The sequence below is a fragment of the Giraffa tippelskirchi genome, chromosome 3, assembly GCF_054371585.1.
Source record: "Giraffa tippelskirchi isolate mGirTip1 chromosome 3, T2T-mGirTip1v1.2.pri, whole genome shotgun sequence".
NCBI lineage: Eukaryota > Metazoa > Chordata > Mammalia > Artiodactyla > Giraffidae > Giraffa > Giraffa tippelskirchi.
In genome coordinates, this window is record NC_137277.1 from 4,214,190 (window position 1) to 4,230,676 (window position 16,487).

A 16,487-nucleotide genomic window follows, 5' to 3' on the forward strand; every position below is an offset into this window, starting at 1 on the left:
TTCACCCTGACTTCCATTCACGTGAGATCATAAATTTTGTTACTAGGCAGGCCAATTTGAAATGAGGGTTTCCTGTTAGTTTCAGCAGAGGTCATCCCAACTAATACACAATGTGCTTAATAAATAACACTGTCCTCCCCATTCCACAGGTGAAGCAATTGAGGCTCATAAAGGTAAGTTTCTATGTCTCCCAAGGTTATGAAACAGTGATTTGAACTAAACAGTCAGAATTCCAAACTCCCACTCAAACCACCATGCCACATTTTAATAATGTTAAAGAAAATAGTCTGAGACTAGCTCCATGGATAAACAGATTGGTTCCGTGGGTAAATCTGAGCAGTATCAGGAGATGACAGGGCACAGCGGGCCACTCAGGTTCTCCAGTGATTAAAATGCTGGGGCCCTCTGGAGAACCCTACATGATTGTTCCAATAATTCAGCTCGGTAGTCAGTCACTGGGACACACAGGGCATTGGTTCCCAAGGCTTCTGCGCTCCTCCGCTTCACAGTAAAGCAGAGACATGTTAGAGGGTTGGCTGCTAAAGAAGCATTTTATAATGGCTGTAAAATTGCTTTCGTTTAGGGGCACAGCCAAGGGCAGTTCATTTCAACAGAGGATGAATCTCTTTATCCCTTTTCCCCTTTCAGGGCTCAGGCTGGTCAAGAACCTCTCCCTATACCACCCCTTCCTGTGTCCCTTAACTGCAAACGCAATTACACTTTCCGATCTTTTATTTTTTCTCCATAGTCCTTGTTCAGGCCCGTCATCTCCAAGGACAAGGAATCGTGGCCTCTCATCAGGGCTCCTGGACGAAAAATGGAGAGCATCCCCTTCCACAGACCGATGAGCTGGTCCGGGGGCTCTGGCTGTGACTAGGGCTGACAGCAGTATCTCTACCTCACTCATTTTTAATGCTGGCTGTTCGCTGTTCAAGGTCTTCCAAACACATGCAATTATCTTTCAAAGTCATGACCTTGATATTGAATTTTTATCCAAAAATGCTGCAGATCTGTCATGAATGGTTTACTCACGGGGCCGAGGAGCCAAGCTGCTCACAGCTGCCCGAGTGTGGAGAACCAGGGGGACCCCGGAAGCAGCAAGGCAGTTACCTCCCCGATACGGCAATTGAGAACGACCCCAGTCGTAACATCATCATTAAATGAAATAGGGAACTATCTTTGTGGGGCAATTCGTGCCAGTGGCTCATTGATAAACTCCCTCCCACCCTGTTTATGATTATTTTCTTTTAATTCTCGGTATGGTAGAAATACCGATTTCCAAAAATATCCAACTGGACATAGAAGGGAAATACAGAGTTTTTGACATGCTTGTTTCAAAACAAATTTTAAATCAAAGTGCTATTAAAAATGAACTCACCAGGCAAGAATACTGGAGTAGGTAGCCATTTCCTTCTCTAGGGAATCTTCCCGACCCAAGGATTGAACCCGCGTCTCCTGCAGTGGCAGGCGGATTCTTTGCCGTCTGAGCTAGAGGCATCCCTGCCTGAGGAAGATGAGCAGGTCACATTTCAGCCCTAGGACCTAAGTCTACAAGCAACTTCCCTCATAAACGGTTACTGAGAGGTGTTTCTTACCACGTCATACGTCAAAGCACTCTTAAAAGAACTGCTCCAAAAAAAAAAAAGAACTGCTCCAAGCGAGAACAGTTGGAAATGCACACGCCGTGTCACAGGGAAGCCATCAACACTCTCCTAGAGCCATATGCTGCCCTCCAGGGATCCAGAACTATTCCATTATACCAGAAAGTCTGTGGAATGTAAATCCAGGGGCCTGAAATGCTGTATATTTTTCAAGGGGTACAAAGTGGAAGCCATTGATTCCATGGATTCACCAAATGAATGGATTGTTTCATCTGCACAAATGAACTGTCAGAAACAATGGCCATGTAACACATTTGCTCCTGCTCCCCAAAGAAGAAAAACCCACATCCCAAACAAAGCTATGTCTTTTTTCCATAAAACTTGAGCACAGAAGCATGAGGAAAAGAAAGCTTGATTTATACTCTAAAGTCTAGATGCCTGAATTCAGACAGCATGGGCCAGAAATATGCGGCTCAATTCTCTCTGAATACTCAGAAAAGGTATGAGATAAGCTCCCTGCCTTCAAAATACAAATGGGTGACCCTCAATGCTAGATTCCAGGTTATTTGACCAAACCTGCAAAAGCACTTCTTGTATTATGCCTAGTTTCATTTTCTTATCACTGTTTCTTAAGTACCTTTCTCCAAAGTTTTTATTCTGAACACTTTAAAACAATTTCATCCTTCACTTTTACACACTTTCTTGTTTGAGGATGTAGCCTTTCATTATAAAACATTCAGAACACTCCGAAAGTTATAATGAATAACATAAGAAACACCATTCTGTCTTTTTCTACCATTATCATAAAATCTTACCATTTCGATAAATTGGGTCAAATTTATTTTAGGGAATTATTCTCAAGTTGTTGCTTCTTGTCTATTGGTCTCCAAAATTATTACACTTGTTCCTTTTATATGACCTCTTCTTCCTGAGATCACTACTGTCTAAAATTTGGTATTTATCGTCCTCCTTCACAGATATTATACTCTTAGATAGTGTTTTAAATGGGATGACAAGTGTGTGCGTGCCTGTGCTAGTCACTTAGTCGTGTCCAGAGACCCCATATCCTTATGTAATTTGCCGCATTGCTTCATCATTTGCCTCATCAATATCTATGAAGACTGAAGTTGTTCGTTGTAATGACTATATTTTGTTGTTCAGTCGCTCAGTTGTGTCCAGCTCTTTGCGACCCCATGGACTGCAGCACTCCAGGCCTCCCTGCCGTCACCGCCTCCTGGAATTTGCTCAAATTCATGGCCATTAATTCAGTGATACCACCCAACCATCTCGTCCTCTGCCGTCCCCTCCTCCTGCGTTCAGTCTTTCCCAGCATCGGGGTCATTTCCATTAAGTTGGTTCTTCACATCAGGTGGCCAAAGTACTGGGGCTTCAGCTTCAACATCAGTCCTTTCAATGAATATTCCGGATGTATATGTGTATATACATGTACATATGGCTGTATATGTAACAGTTGGTCTAATTTATTTCTGATGAGCATTTGCACTCCTGACCCATCATGGTTGTTCTTTCCTGTCATCTATGATCACGTAAGACTTTTCTGGGCCAGTTCCAGTTCTTTCACTGTGAAGAAATGTCCCTTTCATCTTAGGCAGCACCAGAATGCCATCCGCCCTGTCTGCTTTGGCTAATAACTCATGCTTTTACTTCCTTCCAGTTTACTTGCATACCATGTTATGAATGAGTGTTCTGCTGTTATCTTTCTGCTCACATGTTTAAACAGAGAGCTTTAGGACTCGCAGAGTCTTAGGAGTCACATACTCCAGCCTCCTTGACATAAACTACGACACTGCCGAGAGGAGGTGGATGACCACGATCACTTAGTGAGGAGCACAGCTGGGGGCCTGGGTCTCCTGGCCTCTGTCCCTGGTTCTTTCCACCACAAACTGCTGCTCACCCATTCAACTGAACAATGCGTTTTGGTATTAGTGGCTTCTCAGCAGGTCTCGAACATCTTACACCAGAGCAAATCAGTCAATGTGGAAACACCCAAAATGGGTTCACATCCTCAGGGACATTAAACTAAAGATAAATGATAATATTACAGGCAACTATATCAACCCAAATATGATAAAAGTCCAATTGCAAAAGCAGTGATTTCTCCATTCATGTATCTCTATAATTTTATGAACCTTTGAGAGTACGTTATAAAGTGTCACTTTATTATATATGTGTTTTTCCTTGCAAAAAAGGATATTCTCTTACATAGCTACAAAACTACCAAAATCCATTTTAGCACTGATACAATACTAATTGCTTCCCTGGTGGCTCAGTGGTAAAGAATCCGCCTGCAATGCATGAGATGCAGAAGATGCGGGTTCGATCCATGAGTTAGGAAGATCCCCTGGAGGAGGAAATGGCTCCCCACTCCAGTATTCTTATCTGGGTATCCCATGGACAGAGGAGCCTGGTGGGCTACAGTCCATGGGGTCGCAAAGAGTCAGACACGACCGAGTGACTAAACAACAGCACCAAAGCACCAGCATGGGTGACGAAGAATAAAAGCTTGAACAAGACCAGTAACACTGCGAGGGAATTTGAAAAACTCTAATGAAGGAAAGTGGACAGGACTGATAAACTGCTGGACGGAGGATGACCGGTAGTGCTAAGACGGATGAAACCATCTAGAAAAATTCCCTGGATCCAGGATGGGGCCTGGATCCATCCTACAAAGGAAAACACGAAAAAGTCTGTGTTCCAAGCCATCAAAATATTCTAGCTTATTCTTCCTATTCTCTTTGGAAACATGGAAAAAACACATATTCCTGAGTCCTGCCCACACATTTCCCTGACTTGCACACAAGCATCCTTGTCTTCTGGAGGAGACTTGGTCTGGTCGTGGTCCATGCTCCCTGGGTGACCTGGCCATCTCCCTTCTGGCAGTATTTCATCATTTCTCTTAGAGTAAGTCAGCCACATACCATCTTCCCTTCATTTCTGCTCGGGTCTCATGCATCATTCTGCCATCTACTGCCGCTAGACTTTATAATAATATTCCTGTAACTATTTCACAGTTGGTGCTCAATATGGTTCAGGGTGTTTATCCTTCCCCCTTCTTCAAACCAATAGGCCCTTCTTCACTAACTTGCATGTATTTCTCAGCCTACAGCTTATTTTAAATTCTGCAAGTTCCCTATTAAGCTCTGCAGGGAGCTCATCTGCTCAAGAACACTGCTCTTCCTCGAGGCTTTAAAGATGCCTCTTCAGCTGGTTTTGCTTTTAAATCTTCTAACCTTCTATCCACTTGGGTAAATGTATCTTATTCTCTCCTCTTTGCTTATCATCTATAATTTCAGAACACGTATGCGTTGACACGATGTTATGGGGGTGAGAAGGGAAAGGCCCAGGTGTTCTAAGGAAATGAAGTGAAATGAAAGGCGGCAAGGGGAGAGGTGAGAAGGCGACCTTCCCTCTGACTTCATCCTTCGGGTAACGAGTCCCGCGGTCTAACTTTAGTCTCCTCTCCTCACACACACACGTGTCTCCTTCTTCAACGTTCAGGAGACTTTCTGCTTCCTCTTCGTTTTCACTTTCGTGTGGGCTGTGTCCCCAGATTTCTTGCTTGTTCTTGACACCATCAGTCTCCAGCATTTCTGACTTCTGACTGGGCTCTCAAAGCCGTTTATCTTTGCTCTACCAAATGCCCAGTTCTGCTGATGGTTTTAAATTGCATTACTTTTCTTAAATTCCACGCACATCTTCCTGATATATTTGCTTCTGTTTATTTCTTCCCTTTCGATGAAGAAAAGTCGAAATGCTAGAGATGCTTATCTGAAGGATCTTCCACCAAAAAGAAAAAAAAGAAGGCAGTACTTTTCTCTTCACCTTCTGAATCACCTGGTCCTCCTATGGGCCCAATGGCTACTGTACCGTCTCCAGAATGAATCCAGGCTTAGCGTTTCTGACTTGCATTCAATGTGGTTCTTCTTTCCTTTGTAACCCACTGTGTCACTTTCAGCTAGACATGGGGCCTCTCTGGCCCCAGGATCATCCTCTTTAAACAGGAAGCTATAAAAGATGAGGGACTGGCATTCTTTTCATACTAAGCTGTAAGATGCTGAGGGTTAGATTTCCTGTAATCTTTCCTTTATCTTTAGTTGTATTTGTGTTCCAGCTATCACAGCCCCTTTCAGTTCCCATGGTCCTTTCTATCTATTCCAGAATACTTTCCTCACAGTATTCCTTGAGGTATTCCTAGATGCCTTCCTTGAGGGGAAAGCAACAATTGTTTCAGGAGGTGCGTTTGCTGCTTCTGTCTCCATGCCCTTTCGTTATGATAATAGAGCCAGGGATAAAGAGATCTCTAACACCAAAGAGAACAGTTATACTTCTTGCCTCCTCGCAATTTCATCCAGGGTGAGTGTTAACCATGTGTGTCTTGGGAAGAAAACTATGGCTGTGACTGTCACTCTATTGGACCAGCCCTGGACCCTTAGCCAAGCCAAGGAAATTTAGAGATGATGGAATCAGCAAAATGAAAAGTAGCCTCAGTGATGAGCGTGACGTGCGGCGCTGTGTATGTAAAGACATGTAAAGCGATGCTCAAAGGCTTGACTATAATAGTAAAAATTTAGAATCAATGTCCAACATTAAGAGACCATGGACTTTATCGAGAAGAATTTAGGAAGTCATTGAAATGCTTATGCAGGGAGTGCTCTGATGAGACTTCTGATTTAGAAAGATTAGCTTTGGCTCATGAAGGGACCGCTGTGGGGAGACATGAGGTTTAGAAACGGAACACTGGTGGCCGGGACCGTGGTGCGGGGGTGAGCATGAAGAGAGACATCTGAGGGCTTCGGGGAGAAAGAATCTCTAAGGAAGGACTTCCTGACTGACTGGATATGGACATTGGGAGAAAGCTCCCGCTAGTCAGACATGAATCAGACCCCTCCAAGGTCTTTCAGCGACTTTTTCTCCTCAAGGCCCTTTTCTGTGTGAACCTACGTCAGTCTCAGAACAGCCACAGGGAATAGTATCAAACAGAAAAGTCTGTCTTCAGGGTCACCAGTGTCTCCTCATGACGTCTCAGCCGCCCTCCGTCTGCAAGCTTCCTGCTTCCTTCACGTTTAGGCAGCAGCGCTCTCGGGAGCTGGCTAAGGCTTACAAACCGTACCCGAGCTCCTGAACCTCACTGAGCCTGCCTTTACTTGTGTAAACTAGGATAAAAGTGTGTATTCCCTAGGGACACAGTGAGTCAAATCTACATGTACGGCACCTACCAGTATGTCTGGTCCAGAACAAGTTCTCAAAAAATAGCTGTTGTGAATGTAATTCCACCCAGCAAAACAATATTTTATAAAGCAAGATTATTTCCTCTCCCAGGAATATTTTGTTTTCCACTCTTGCCTCTAACACTAACGATGAAATGACAGATTTTGCATCTATTAGAGAAATCTTTGGCAAAAATAGAACCTACAGTGGAAGGGGCATCCTTCTTGTGAGCTAGGTCCTTTCAATACTTGCAGTCAGTCCCTCTCCAGTAACTGCCTCCTTCACCCTTATAGACACAACCGGTCAGCACAGCCCAAAGAACAAGAGAGATCCACCCCTGCTCTTTACACGCTTAGTCTGTGTTCTGACCGAGCTTCCGAGATGCTGAAAAGCCTCAATGCCTTCCTGGCTATGGAACCAGGGGAAGTCAACCAGAAATCTGGGAAGAGTGTCAACACAGAATGTAAAGCTTTGCCTTCTGGAATTCTCCTTTCCTACTTTCCAGGTCCTGTGATCACCCAAGCCTCTCTCCTTTGATTTTTCAAGCTAATCCAGCTAATGTGACTTAGGTTCTGTGTCTGATCTTCAGCCACTCCATGTAACACAGGCTGACTGGGACCTGTCCTCGGGCTAAAAGCTCGGAAAAATGGCAGACTCACCCATGCCGTCACCTTCTTTCCAACATCAGCTTCCTTTCACTATCTGCCTATCTTTGCTTACTCTCTCTCGGTGCCTTCATATATTTATCTGCATTTTGTGTTTTGTCCAGAATTCAGTGTTTTTACTTATTAGAGGACTGGTCTGGCAGGAGCTACTGAGCCTTGCTGGAAATAGAATCCCACAGTATTATTTACATCTTTCAAACAGAATAAAAATCTACAATGGAGTTATAAAAATTATCCAAATATTACCACTCTAAATATTCACATTTTTCCCACCTGTGGTTCTTTCCAATTTTTGTCCCTGAATATATTTTTAATTAGTTCATAAAATACTTATACTATAGGAAAGATTGAGGGCAGGAGGAGAAGGGAGAGACAGAGGGTGAGATGGTTGGATGGCATCACTGACTCAGTGAACATGAGTTTGAGCAAGCTCCAGGAGATGGTGAAGGACAGGGAAGCCTGGTGTGCTGCAGTCATGGGGTCACAAAGAGTCAGACGTGACTTAGCCACTGGACAACAACACTGACCCAAGTCTGTCATTTTGACTTCCATGCTCCACTCTTTATAACATAGGTTATAATGGACAATTTTGCTCCTGTTTTACAAATAGAGAAATAGAGGTCTGCATAACATAAGTAACTTCTCCAATACTTCACAGCCAATGAGGAATTAGATTGCAAATATCTGATCTTACACTGGCTATTCTAACAATAAATTTTAAACAGCCACCCCACCCCCCAGGAAAATTCTCCTTTTCTGACATTTACAGAAGAGGTTAGAAATTTGTGCTTGTTTGATTTCAAAATTTATGGGCATGTTTATGAGTTTCTTGAGGCACGAAGATAACAGAAATCAAACAGGACAAGCTTTACCCTGGTTCTAAGTACTTAAAAATGCAGTTTCAAAAAGAATTTTTTTGAAAAACCTTAACTTTCCCCCATCCACAAAGTCACTTCTTTATAAAGTTCACTTGACTGGTGTTTCCTTACCTGTCTATGTCTGGTATCACATTTCCAAGAACTAATATACTTCACGCTTCCTACACACAAGCAAATTCCAGACAGAGTAGTCAGTGCCCCCACGCAGGCGATGGATTCCCAGCAGGGTGGATGTGTCTTGGCGTTGCACTTTTTTTTTTTTTAATGTGTGGGATTTGGAAAAAGAATGTTGAAAATTCCTTTTCCCCATAACAGTTTAGGATTCTAAGTCATGTAGAACCGAGACAGTTATTTGCCCTACAATATAAACACCAGTACCATAGCAGCCCGTACCCTTTGCCAATCTTAGCATGCCTTGAAAAACTCATTGGTTTGGGGATGCTGCCTCAAGATTTTATTCTCCTCTGTGATATTTCTTATGGAGAAACACACCCTTGGCTTCCCTGTGGTAGGCCACCTGTGTCAGGTGAGTTAGGCTGTTGAACATTTACCTACCAAGCAGAAAAGTCCTTTCCAACCCTCTTGTTATATTTAACCTACTCTCATTTGATGTATCTTACAGGATATATATATATATATATATATATATATAATATCACAGGCCACTAGACAGTAAGATTCTGAGACCAGCGACCAGAGATCCTATCTTATTTCAATATTCCTTGGACTTTCCACAATGTTCTGTATATAGCCAATAGTCTATAACTTCTTGGATTCAACTGAAATAAACTATAGAAAAGTTTTAATATACTCTCTAACATTTTCTTGATGGTAGACCATGAGAAGACCTCTATTTTCAAAATCTAAGTGACTGAAATGTGCTTATGAAACAGGAATATTTATTGGTTAAGAACTTACAGTGAACTTTATGTTTTGTAAAAACGCTTATCAATGCAACTTAGATATTTTTAAGCCAAACATATCTCCAAGAATACTGCCTTAAGAGGAATACTTTGTGGTTTGATACCTTAGCAAGCTTCCAAAAAAGAGAGAGATACTTCAGCAAATAGATATTTATATGTTAAAAGCAAAGTGATTTAATAAATTACATGCCATAAACAGTTTTGAAGGAAAGGAGACCATAAAACCAGATACTAGTATAATTCTAGAATAATATTGATGCCAAGATAACATTTGTCAGTGTATTCCTAATAACAGGATTTCTAAAATATGCTCCAAGAGGAAGAAAAAAAAAAAACACTAGGAGTCAAATATTTTCAGGAAGCAATGTTCACTATAGAATCCAGTTAAATATTTGCAGTGCCCTTGATTATCCCATGGGCTTTAAGAAGCTTCATTTATTTAATCCAGGATTCTGATAAATGTTATTCTGGGAAGCAGGGTGAGGAAAGATGGAATCTGCACTCAGGCATCATAGCTTCTAGTCCTGGCTCAGTTACTTACGTGTGTAAGCTTAAGCAACTGGTTTAATCTTAAGAGTCCTGCAGATTTCATCATCTGGAAAATGGGAAACACTTTTTACTTCATGAGATGCTCTTATCTTTAAAGTCAGAATAAGATAGTGCCCTAAAAATCCCTCGCTCGTAAAGCTTGACACACATTTGGCACTTGGTCGATGACAGCGTCTCCCGATCCTGCTGTTTTTCCTTCTCCTCCTCCTGCCACCCTCCACTGCCTCCTTTTCTTCTCCTTCTTCATTGACTGTTATTATTTTTCTCAAATGAACGGACTTACTTTGGTTTAACAGATATCAGTGATTGCTTTAATCAACCTATCGACCTTCACTTGCCAAGAGATAACAGTGAATCCCAACTCTTACATCTATTTCCATAAAGTCCAACAAGAGGCAAATTTAGAAGCCCATTCTCCGCCCCTCTCCCCCAACTGCCAGGCTAACAATGGGCAAGAACTATTTCGAAAGGCACATCCAACTCTCTTTCAGTCCTCTGGCACACCAGCACACATCCTCTCTTGATTAAACACCTTCCTTTCAAAGAGCTCTTTGGGGATTAATGCCCGAAAATATTCTTACCTTCAGAATGAAAAGTGAAAGTGAAAGCCTCTCAGTCGCGTCCAACTCTTTGCGACCACATGGACTATATAGTCCATGGAAATCTCCAGGCCAGAATACTGGAGTGGGTAGCCTTTCCCTTCTCCAGGGCATCTTCCCAACCCAGGAATCGAACCGGGATCTCCTGCATTGCAGGCAGATTCCTTACCAGCTGAGCTATGAGGGAATGGTAAACGCCCTTTGGCAGGGAGCATTCATTCACTTTACTGATATACACGGACTGTCTACTGAACTGCAGAGAAGCATGGCTGCACTTGTGTGCTGGACCAGTGAAGAGGACAGGGTGCTCAGCAGTGCTTGTAGCCAGACGAACATTCCTAATTTATAACGCTCTTTCCTGAGCACCTGCCATTTGCTAAGTATGCACTCGGGGTTTCATTGGCATGTTCTCATTTACTTCTGAAGGTGGGGTAAAACAAGACACGTTGGTCAAACAACTGGAAAACCCACAGTGAAGCCATTCAGATACATCATTTTGTTGGGCTGGGGGGAACTCCACAAAAGAGCTGGATTTGATGGGTTTTCAAATCTCTCTGTTCCCTGAGGTGAAAATCAGCAGGTTTAGTCTAGCCTTGAAATGCACTGATAGAGTCCTCTCTTTTCTAGTCATGCCTTAAGCACCTACTGTGTGCAGGTACTACAGTCTTTGCCAGGCCTAGAAGTGAGACGGAAAGAACCTGGCTTTCCATCCTTGAGAGGCATCCCTTTGAACAGCTGAAAGACACACAAGAGCTATAGCGGAGACGGGATCAGGGATCCTGGGACCAGAGAGCTCCTGTTTGCCTTTGGCTGCTCATACTACTGAACAGTGTTTCCATCTCTCATATCAGTTCTGTAAAATCAAAGAGAAACAAACAAAAACCACAAGTACCAGAATATTGTCTACAAGATATATATCTATGTTTAACTATATCACAAAAGTAGATGTAAGATCGTGTGCTTAAATTTATTTAAGATGAATGTTGAATGGAAGATGTGGGTAGTCATTATTGATTCAGGTTTCTGTTAAGTGTCTTCTATTGTGCCATTATGGTCCTGGACTTGGACTTGTTCAGGACTTCAACAGAGCTAATAAGATAGGGACTTGGCCTTGAAAAGTCCTACCCACGTTCACAGAGATGGCAGAATAGGAGTCTTCTACTGTCAACCTCTGAGAGAACGCTGATTTTGACAACCACTCCTGGATGCAACTGTCTTTGTGAGAAGCCAGAAGTCCAGCAAAAGAGTTCCAGTACACTTTCAGCGACGTTTCTGAGCACAGACTCACCGAAGAAAGGAAGAACGGTCTTGCTTCATCTGTGCCACTTCTTGTACAACGCGACGCAGCTCAGCGTCAGGAGAGACCCCTTCGGCCTGCAGACTCCCCCACGGGAGACGCTGAGCGAGTCCTCACGGCGCTTCCTCAGCTGTGCAGGATGCCGACAAGAGGACACCTCTTCCCTGCCCCAGAGAGAACGCCACGGTGGCCCGAACAGGTGAGGCGCGGGAGGAGCTGGGATCACAGCGGCATTCTGAGCATCCTTCTGACCTCTGTGTGGACTCCGTCAGGAAGCACGTCCGTGCAGGGGCCTTGGGAACACAACCCCATGATCGGACCTAAGACTTCAGTAATTAATCTACCAGCAGAGCAGAAGAGGGTCTGCAATGGGCTGGAGAAGAGGAGGTGGGGAAGCCAGTTAGAAAGCTACAGTAAAAAATAATACAGAAAAGAGGTCAAGGAAATCTAAGTGACAACAAGAATCAACGTGAAGAGTCAGAGACAAAGAGATACTATGGAAACGGCAGTAATAGGACTTGACGTGAAAAAAAAGAATTCCTGAAACTATCCAATTGGCTGAATTTAGCTTTCAATTATATATATATTTTTCTTTTAAAATTACACAAATCCTTAAAACACAGGATTGGTTTCAACCTGTTGCAGTTAAGTCCTCTTGCAGGGTCGTTACTTGGGTGTAATTTTCCCTCCTTGATTTGTTTCTGGGGAGGAACAAAAGGGAAAGGGCGTCTGCGTCGTGGGTTCCGGGTTTCTGAGCGCGCTCTCCCCGCTCAGCAAACATCTGCTTCCCATCAGCCCGAGCGGAGGCGGGATGTGCAGCAGGGCCCGGGATGAAACGCAGAAGATGAAGTCTAGCATCTCATTCATCAGGAGCTTCCAGACAGTCTTCCAGCCCTGGACCAGGGACCTCAGATGACACTCCCCACGCTCCCTCCCCGCGGTGTGGGACTGACATGGACAGGGTTCTCAGACCGGGAGTGTTATTCTTGTCCACCTTCCAAGTGGTTCCCTGGAGACGTCATCAACTTCCAGGCCCTCTCCTCAAAAATTGAGGGGGTAACTCTTAAGGAGTGAGAAAGGAGAAGAATTCCATTTGCAAGGCAATCTACGAGCCTCTCTAGCCAGCCGCTATCACTGCGTGAGCGGTTACTATAAATTTGCTGCGCCAAATAAAGGGAGGATAACATAAGAAAGAAAAATGGAACTTTAATGAGAAATGTGGTATCGTAAAGGGCTTCCCTGGTGGCTCAGACAGTAAAGAATCTGCCTGCAATACAGGAGACTCAGGTTCAATCCCTGGGACGGGAAGGTCCCCTGGAGAAGGAAATGACAACCTATTCCCGTATCCTTGCCTGGAGAATCCCACGGACAGAGGAGCCTGGTGGGCTGCAGTCCATGCAGTACCATGAAGTGAATTTTATGCATTTTCTCAGCAGCAGAGAGCAGTCACGCAGTTGAAAGCTCACTTAAGCCCTGTCATTCTCCTCAAAGTATTTCAGACTCGAGGGTAATATTGACCCATTAACGCTGAACCACTGAGGACAGACAGCTACTTCTGTTCATCACAGACCTAAAGGATCATTCCCAGCATCCACTCTCTGTTCAACAGCTAATTTTGGAGAAAAGGACTTTTCCCTGAAACCTTTAGGCTGAATCAGTGATTACTTAATCAATTAAATTTGCAAATATTTACTGAGCATGTACTATGAACTATTCTACTTAGTAAATACATGGGGGAAAAGATGTAAAAACCCTAGCCATTTCAGAGGGTGATACCAACAAAAATTTAAGGAAATGTAAAACAAATGTAAAACTTGAAAAGACAAAACACAGTATAGATTTAAGAGTTGAAAGAAGTTACATTTTTGCATGGGGCATTTGGAGCGGTCCTCAATGAGAAGATAAAGGGTGAATGACTGAGCAAAGCAAGTGTCTTGCAGAAGAAGATTCCAAGGAGCTGGAGCAGCAGAGGTAAAAAGCCAGGTGCACACCTGGCCGTGTTAGGAGCCACAAAGGCCTTCAGCGCAGCTGCAGTCATGGAGAGGGAGGCTGGAGAGTGGGCGGGGTGGTGCTAGAGCCAGGCTGTGAGCTTGTTACCAGACACTGAAGGTGATGCAGAGCCTTCGAAGGGTCTGAGCACCCCAGTAGGGTAACATCACTGAAGCTTTAACACAATCGTGCTCACATCTCTTGAAGCTTTAACACAATCGTGCTCACGTCTCTTAAGGACACACTCAGGACGAATTAATATCGGCAAAAGTCTCCTGAATTCATGACAGATACATTAGGGCAGATGCACCAAAAGCAATGCAAGAGAAACAAGATTTAGAGCAAGAACAAGCTCCATTTTTAGCCAAAGCATAACTTGTAAGGACACTGTGCACAAAGGTCCTCAAAGGACACAAACGAGGCGTATCTTTGCACTTGGACGTTTCCTCTCACTGTTCCATTTCCAAAGTGGAGAGAGCCACATTCTGCTCATCTCTCCTTTACCTAATCGGTGGTTTACTCCCCTTACCATTTTGCTTAGCTTTTGGAAAGGAGTTTGCATTTCTCCAAAGTCCGTAGCTGTATTCTTTTTTTCCCACAGCAAGTGCTGAGTAATGGGTTTCAGAGCATCTGGGCAATCCCGATGAAGGCACGCCCCAGGCCTGCTGTGATGAGGGAGGGAAGAGGGAAGCTAGTGCATCCCCCAAAAAGTGTTCTATCATCACGGAGAACACGGGGTGGAATCCAAAGTGAGGTTACAAAAGGTTCTGAAGGTCAAGTATTAGGCAAACGACGCCCATTGAAACTAGGCTGTGCTTTCTGCTCCCTGGTAAAATTTTACTGCTTGCTCTAAAACTTACTCATCATGGGATTCTTAATATGCATTATGTTTGCACTGAACTAAAAGGGCAGAAGGTGGTTTTTTGTTTAAAGTGAAATGGAAATATAAAGTGTAGGAAAAAAATAAAGGAGGGGAATCATTACGTCATATTCCTGTGTTGACTTCCCATTAGGGAAATAAACAAAAATTTGAAATGCAAGTACCTGGGTATTATAAATGATAACAGTAGTAAGAGTGAGGCTCTTATCAGCATTTTATGAGCATTATCTCATCTATTCCTCGGGTACTATTATTACTCCCATTTATCAAATGAGCAAACTGAAGCCTAGAGAGGTTCAGATAACTTGACGGGGTTCAGACAAACTAAACCAAGCCATCCTGATCCCAAGCTCTCAGAGATTCTATGTCATGCTGAATTAACTTGCATTTCTCTGCAATCTGTGTATCCCTACATACGACACAGAAATCCCAACAAAATGGAAAGCTTGTAATCTTACCAACTTATCTTCTCTTTCTTGACATGAGATTTCTTACATTTTTCAGGTACGCTTCCATACAAACAATTCCCCCATATCCTCACACCTGGAGGTACGAAGTGCTCTGGGGACTCCGGATTCAAAGACAACCTCCCACTGCTGAACTGGCTTTTATCAAAAAAGTGTGCTTTAATGTAAGGAATTCTCAAAAATAGCAATTCATCTCTGCCCAGCCACTTACATTTTATGAGAGTGTTACATATACCCAAAATGAACAGAAAGCAGAAAAGTATATATATTTACTTTGCGTTCCTTTTTCTAAACTTTTTACTTTATAATGGAGTATAATTGATTCACAATGTTGTGTTAGTTTCAGGTATACAGCAAAGTGATTCAGTTACACATATATACGTATCTATTCTTTTTCAAATTCTTTTTCCGTTTAGGTTATTACAGAGCACTGAGCAGAGGCCCCTGTGCTGTACGATAGGTCCTTGTTGCTTCTCTCTTTTAAATAAAGCAGTGTGTCTATGTCCACCCCAAACTCCCAATCTTTATTTCCCCCAACCCTTCCCCCTCCTGCCTTCTGGTAACCATTGAAAGGTTGTTGCTGAACCACGAAAGACGCTGGGATTCTTGGCCTCTGGAGGAGAAGAATTCAATCTGGGGCCAGAGACAAGGCTTGATTGCTCAGAGCTTTTGTGTAATAAAGTTTTATTAAAGTATAAAAGAGATAGAGAAAGCTTCTGACATAGACATCAGAAGGGGGCAGAAAGAGTACCCCTTGCTGGTCTTTAGCTGGATGTTATATAGCTACCAGCAGTCTGCTAATTAAAGAAGGGAAATGTCTCAAAACTCAGAGAATGGCACCAGGCCCCTCATCCACAAGATGCATTTTGAGATAGTCTTGACACCAGGTGAGTCATCCGGAGCCGCAAAACGATTGACGTGAATCTTGAAGAAAGGCAGATTCCCATACAAACATACAGTTTCATTAACATAGATTAGGAGGACAGTGTATGAGTATAACATACTGGTTTGTCAAGTCGGTTCTGAGCCTTTACGTGGAACAGACTTGGAGACAGAGTCTGGGGTAAATGCATAGCACATTAACATAGCTTAAGACAAACACTTCCATAAGAAAAATGCATTGGTGAGCTCAAGCTTTGACAAAAGTTAAGTTCAGGTGGAACCAGGTGTCATTATGACAACACAGAGTTTTAAGAGAAACCTCTTTTTAAATTTGTATAGAGAAGGGGAAAAAAATATAACACTAGTTTGTTTCCTCCTGCCGCTTAAGAGAGAGACAACTGTCTGACACTTGCAGCCTATTTCCTCCGTTTGGAGACCCCTGGCCTTCCTGCCTGTTACCCTCTCACCATGATTACACTCCAATGTGGTTTATCATTTTCCTTATTAAATCACTGATATCATTGATTT

The 16,487-nt window shown here is 43.1% G+C and overlaps 1 long non-coding RNA gene across 7 annotated transcripts in view; it reads right to left on the bottom strand.

Moving 5' to 3' along the window:
* Positions 1-16,487, bottom strand: part of LOC145543545 (uncharacterized) — a 448,599-nt gene that overhangs the window by 201,221 nt on the left and 230,891 nt on the right. For 3 of the 7 annotated variants that reach the window (XR_014080784.1, XR_014080789.1, XR_014080793.1), the window contains one exon: positions 1,379-1,504. The exons of the other annotated variants lie outside the window; for them this stretch is intronic. This is a non-coding gene — a long non-coding RNA (uncharacterized LOC145543545). The remainder of the gene's footprint in view (positions 1-1,378; positions 1,505-16,487) is intronic. 7 annotated transcript variants of the gene reach the window in all.